The sequence below is a fragment of the Parasteatoda tepidariorum genome, chromosome 8, assembly GCF_982258835.1.
Source record: "Parasteatoda tepidariorum strain Cologne lab strain chromosome 8, Ptep-v5.0, whole genome shotgun sequence".
Lineage (NCBI taxonomy): Eukaryota > Metazoa > Arthropoda > Arachnida > Araneae > Theridiidae > Parasteatoda > Parasteatoda tepidariorum.
Window position 1 is genome coordinate 55,691,669 of NC_141762.1, and position 6,086 is coordinate 55,697,754.

The window sequence follows — 6,086 nt, forward strand, 5'->3', positions numbered from 1 at the left end:
CTAATTTCAGTAATTTATAAATGCCCTTTGTCAGCTATTTTACCACTTTAAACTTGTGTTGCCACCTGTTGATATTTTAAGTTCTGATGAAGTATGTTCAAACAAATATGGTAACCATATGCCAATTTTGAACAATATACATGTAGGAGTACTCAACTAAGAACACGTCCTTTTTTTTTCTTTTCAAAGTTTTATGGAATTTCTGCTATTTATGAATAAAAAGTTATGATATGGGTCATTCTCACGAAAACTGTCATTTTTCAGTTCATAAAATCCCAAAAAAGTAAAGTGAATAAAAAGCTCTGAAACTTTTTATATTAATAGAAATATGTAATGGCATTATAAAGAAAGTATATATCCTATAAATTATACTTAATATTTTAATTAATTAATTTTTTAAATAATTAATTTATAATTAATTAATTTATAATAATTAATAATTAATTACATAAATAAATAAATTAATTTAATAAATTAATTTATTAATTTTTTTATTTATTTTTCAAATTAATTAATAAGTAAATTAATTATTTTCACTATTTAAAAAGTGAGGGAATGACACTAATAGTGAGGGAATGATATTTTATTTTAATACATGTTTTTATCTAAGTTACATCTACCTAAAGTTTGAAAATGATAACATACTAAGTATATCTATTATTTATTATAATTTAGTCTTATATATTTAACAGTTTTTACAGGTTTGGGAAATAAAATTGGCTGGCACGATTGAACAAAAAAAAATTTGATAATATACTCATCTTGAATCATTACCTCACTTCAGCGTCATTTCCTCACTTTATACACTAGTGAGGGAATGACGAATTCAATGAAATTTAAAAATAACAGTTAGGTCTAATTAATTTCTGAAGTCAATCACAGACAATTATATTCATACAAGAAAGCAACATATAATTATCCACTTTCTCGATGAAGTTGTATTTTATGTTACTCTAAAAAATGACATGAGGGAATGACAAATGTAAAAAATTTTACCTGGTTTGATTCATTCAAATTTATTCCACAGCAAAGCTTCTTTAAGTTGAAGATGGAAACATACTGCAATTTTGTTCTATGATGCCAGTTGTTAACTTCTGAAGTTTTTATTAAAATATTTTTATTCTAAGAAGATTGCAGGTGATAAGAACATTGTTGTGAGGGAATGACGCGAAACACTGGGGACAAAGTTTAAAATAGTGCTGTGTTAATATTTTTATCAGAAATTAAATATAAAATTGATTTTCTGAATTCTATATTTCAGTATTCTGAAATAAAAAACACGAATTTGTAAAAAAAAAATTTTTATTTCAGAAACAATTTTTTTCTTCTTTTAAATCAGCAGTGGGGACAAGTGAGGAAATGACATATTGGTATATTTTAATTATCTAAAATAAATAAAAAATAAAAATTTATAATTTTATTTTTATTCTTTTGTTAGCTTGCATTCCGAAGGACACTTTCCCTGAATTTTTTTTTTTTTTTTTCGTAAGCTGTAAAACAAACTTAAAATATACTGGGGACATGAAAATGACTGTTTTTGTGAGAATGACCCATATACAATTTCGTTGCAGTGTGTAATAGATAAAAAATTTATATCATATTTAAAAAGAAATAAAAATTATAAAGTTCCCTACCTTTTGATAGCTTCTGAATGCTGTAGCAATAATACTCCAAAAAAACAAAATTTTGTTAAAATTCAAATTAATTTTATGGAATAAGCCAAATGAATTTCTTTTCTTAATTCAATCTTAGTCTTAAAAATGTTTTAGTATACCATTGCTAAAAATAAACTACCCGTTGTAGAGTTAAAATATATATTTCACCTTTTACTTTTCTTTAATTTTGAAGAAAATTGCTCCGATAAAATCAGAGCATTTAGCTATTACATCAGATCGGTAAACACGGGTGAGCAACTCGTGGGTAAAGCTGCAAGAGAAGCCGATTTGAAGCGAAATGAATGGCTTGATGTATAAACACATCAAATAATTACTATTTACAATTTATACATGATTCGTTTATATTAAATGCGGCATCAAATATTTAAGATGCAATAGCTCAAAAATAGAATTAAAGAACAACACGAAATAGGTAGGTAGGTTATTTACGTCGCACTAGAGCTGCACAATGAGCTATTGGCGACTGTCTGGGAAACATCCCTGAGGATCCGAAGACATACCATGGCAATTTTGATCCTCTGCAGAGGGAATGGCTCCCCTGCTTTGGTGGCCCGACGACCTGAGTGCGAAATTGAGTACTTTATGGTTGAACAGTTTAACGAAGACCGATACCACACACCCTCGGTCCCTAAGCAGGCTGATCAAAGTGGTCACCCACCCGCTTACTGACCTCAGCCCGTGAGGATTGACTTGAGTGCTCTACTGGGAACCGTGTCTTTACGATCAGTCCACTGCGGGACACAACAACAGGGAATGCAATTTAAAAATATAAGAATTAAAGTTGAATTAAAAACAAACTTAAGAGTTCATGAACAATAAAAAGAATTTAAAAATGCAGAATTTGTGAATCATGAAGCGACGTTTGACGTCACGTCGCTTCATGATCTACAATCCTCTGCACTTAAATTCACTTCATAGCAGCTGTTTTTGTTATTTTCGGATTATGATTCTTCGTAATGGTAGTGATATAACATTAACTATAGTTAGGAAAAAGTATTAAATTATTTATCTGTTGCGCAGTGGTGGTTAAAATCATTAAAAATTTACTTTTTTAAATAAAGACAAAAACGTTAACGTATTCATTTCGTTGCTAGTTCAAAATTAGAAAGAAAATCTCCGGTGAATTCGAAGACTTGGAGGTTTTGGTCAACAAGATATTCGATAAATACACAAGTGGGCGACCTTTGTGCTAAAATACAAACTAAGGTAAACAACGTTTAAGAGCACAAAAATATTTATAAATGCAGACAGCTGTTTCGGATGCTCAAAGGGCAACCTTCATCAGTGCAACAGAAAGGCACTGCACTGACTTTCTGTTGCACTGATGAAGGTTGCCCTTTGAGCATCCGAAACAGCTGTCTGCATTTATAAATAATTTTGTGCTCTTAAACGTTGTTACCTTAGTTAGTAAGATATTCGATGTTTGCTCTATGTGAACTCTCCAAATAACGTTGCTTTATAACAGCTGAATAAGTGACAGTTTTCTGACGAGTACCGAAAAAAAAAATTAAGTCTAAGCAATTACGTAATTGAAGGGAGAAAATAAACTGTTTTCGCTACAACTTTAATTTTAAGGAATTATTGCGCGACTCGGATAATGATGATACGTGCGCCTAAAAAAAATTTTAAATTCATAATTCAGTATTACTTCATTTCTCAATTTAACTATACATTCGAAACTACTAAAATATTGATTATGATGCATACATCATTAATAATATGTATAATTATGATATGTACATCATTAATAATATGTATACGTCATAATATTTTAGTCGTTACGAATGAATAGTTAAATTGAGAAATGAAGTAATACTGAATTATTAGTAATACATTACTAATGATGCACATTATTAATGATGTATACACATTATTATTAATGCATACATTTAAAACAAAAATCTTCCTTGCAATCACTTTTAATAAAACACTGGATGAAATATGCTAAAAAGTGTTACTAATTCAGAGATGCCAACTTGCTCCGGACAGCGAATAAATATTTTCGAGTGGTAGTTAATTAATTGTGATTCTTCGTTTAATAAATTCAATTTATTGGTTTCTTATCCACCACTATTTCTAAATAATTCGAAGGCTTAAATCATTCGCCACTTTGTTATAGTAAAGTTATGCTAAACCTTTTAAAAAGTAAGCAAAATTAGTCAAATATTGTTAAATTTAATTTGTAATTATTTACCGTTTTTTAAATTAATTAGGCCCGTCCGGAGCAGTTGGCATCTCTGCTAATTTCATCTCTTTCAATAGATTTTTGGTTTTTATTATTCACCACGTTTTGCATTTTTAGTCATAACACAGTGGCACAGATAGAAAATTTTCTACTTACGATTTTATAATTGACAGTTTTAATATCCATAAACTGTCAATACAACGCAACTTATATAGCAAAATTTTAAAGAACAAACTACTTTTAAATACATCAATTGAATAAAATTCATCATTAAAGGAGAAGAAAGACTGAGTGTGGCGACATATTGTTTACCAATCTCCTAAACAGTTTACTAAACATCGTTTTGAACATAACTGGTAATTTCAAATTTGAATTTTTAAATCCTTTTCAAACCATACATAATTTAGTTTTTCAATTTTTGCTTTTCTTTACTAAAGCTCTTGGTAAAATTTACCACAAAGAAACGAAACATAAGTGCATAGACTTACCATGATTTCTCATCAACAAGGTATTTTTAACACGTAAAATTTCAAAGTTACACAAATTTGCTTTATATATTTATATATATATACATTAAAATTAATCAACTGTTTGAAGCCTTCATTACCCGCAAAAATTTAAATCTGTATAGATAAAAAGCCTATACAGATTTAAATACCTCATTTACTCACCGCAAATTCTCTCACTTTCCATGGAGTTAGAAAGCAAAAAACTGAAACACAAGTTTTCTATTAGATGAGTAGAAAATTAAATATTTTTCATTTCGACATTTGTAATTATTGGGTTAATTATTTTAATAGACATAAAAGCTAAATAACATTGTTGTTCATTTTTAATAGATGTCTCAAAATTGAACCATGTGTTTTTTAAAAGATAAAAACTAAAGGTGTTAAATTTCTATATTTTATTTTATATCATAACCGTCGCTGAACAGCCAATCCAAGTTTGGGTTTACGACTACTAATATTCAATTCCATAGCCTTGTAATTTTGAACCAATCCAGAAGACAAGGAAACTCCAGGATCAGTACCCCCAGAGGTATGATTTGTTATGGGAACATGCAGGACTTCGTGGCTAGACAGATTTAACGTGCATCAGTCACCATTTATATCATAACATGCATCAGTCACCACGGCGGGGATCGAACCCACGACCTCTTGGACATTGGACCCAGTGCCCTACCAACCAGGCTATCCCGGCCTAATTTCTATATTTGTAATTATCAGTAATGTTAAAGGCCACGTTTTGACCAAGCTAAAAATCTTGAATTCAGACCAAGCATTCTTTATGAAATAAATAGAAAAGCTAAAAAAAAAAAAAAATATTCATTTCAATATTTTGTAATTATAAGAATATTTTGTAACTATTAAGACAGAAATCTCAAATTTGGACCATGTTCTTTATGATATAAGTAGAAAAACTTTAAAAAAAAAAAAACATCATTTCGATATTTTTATTTATCGGGATAGTTAAGAGCTATAATACTAACAGAAGTGCTAAATAATACTGTACTATCAAGATAGAAGTATCAAACTTGATCCATATGTTCTTATCGAATTTTTAAAATAAATTAGAAAAAGTTTTATTGTGATATTTGATAGTTAGCTGATTCAACATTTATTCTAAACACAATCCAATCGATTTCCACCAGGTGTTAAATGCAGCTGAACCGATTCAGGCTTTTATGCCATTAAATCACTAACTGGTGAGTTTATGCAAGTGGAGAACTTTGTAGGACCGTGATGCATTGAATTAATATAGGTGGGCCAATAAGCTGGAGCCAGCTAGATCGAGAAAAAATTCTAACACTTCGATTTGTACTTAAAGTACTAATACTCAGGATTTAGACCAATGCTGCCAAAGATCACTGGAACCAACATGGGGCACCTTGCACATATTAAAGATGATGCTGAACTGTGACAGACAAGTTATAAATATACATACATAGTAACCTATAGGGCCATATTGTGGGACCCCTATTAGGCGTATAAATATTTCCTCAGGTAGGGTACACTAGTACCCGGTAATAAAATACGTGGTACAGTTTGAATATTATGGGTCAATATTAAGGTGAGAAATAGAGTCATGTTGTAATACAGAATATTGACATCGAATTTCTTCATTTTAGAGTTCATGTATGTGGAAAATAACCATATGTTTTGTCACATAATTTCAAAAATTATAATAGCTCTACCTGTCACTTTTATCGAGCTATTTATTCCACT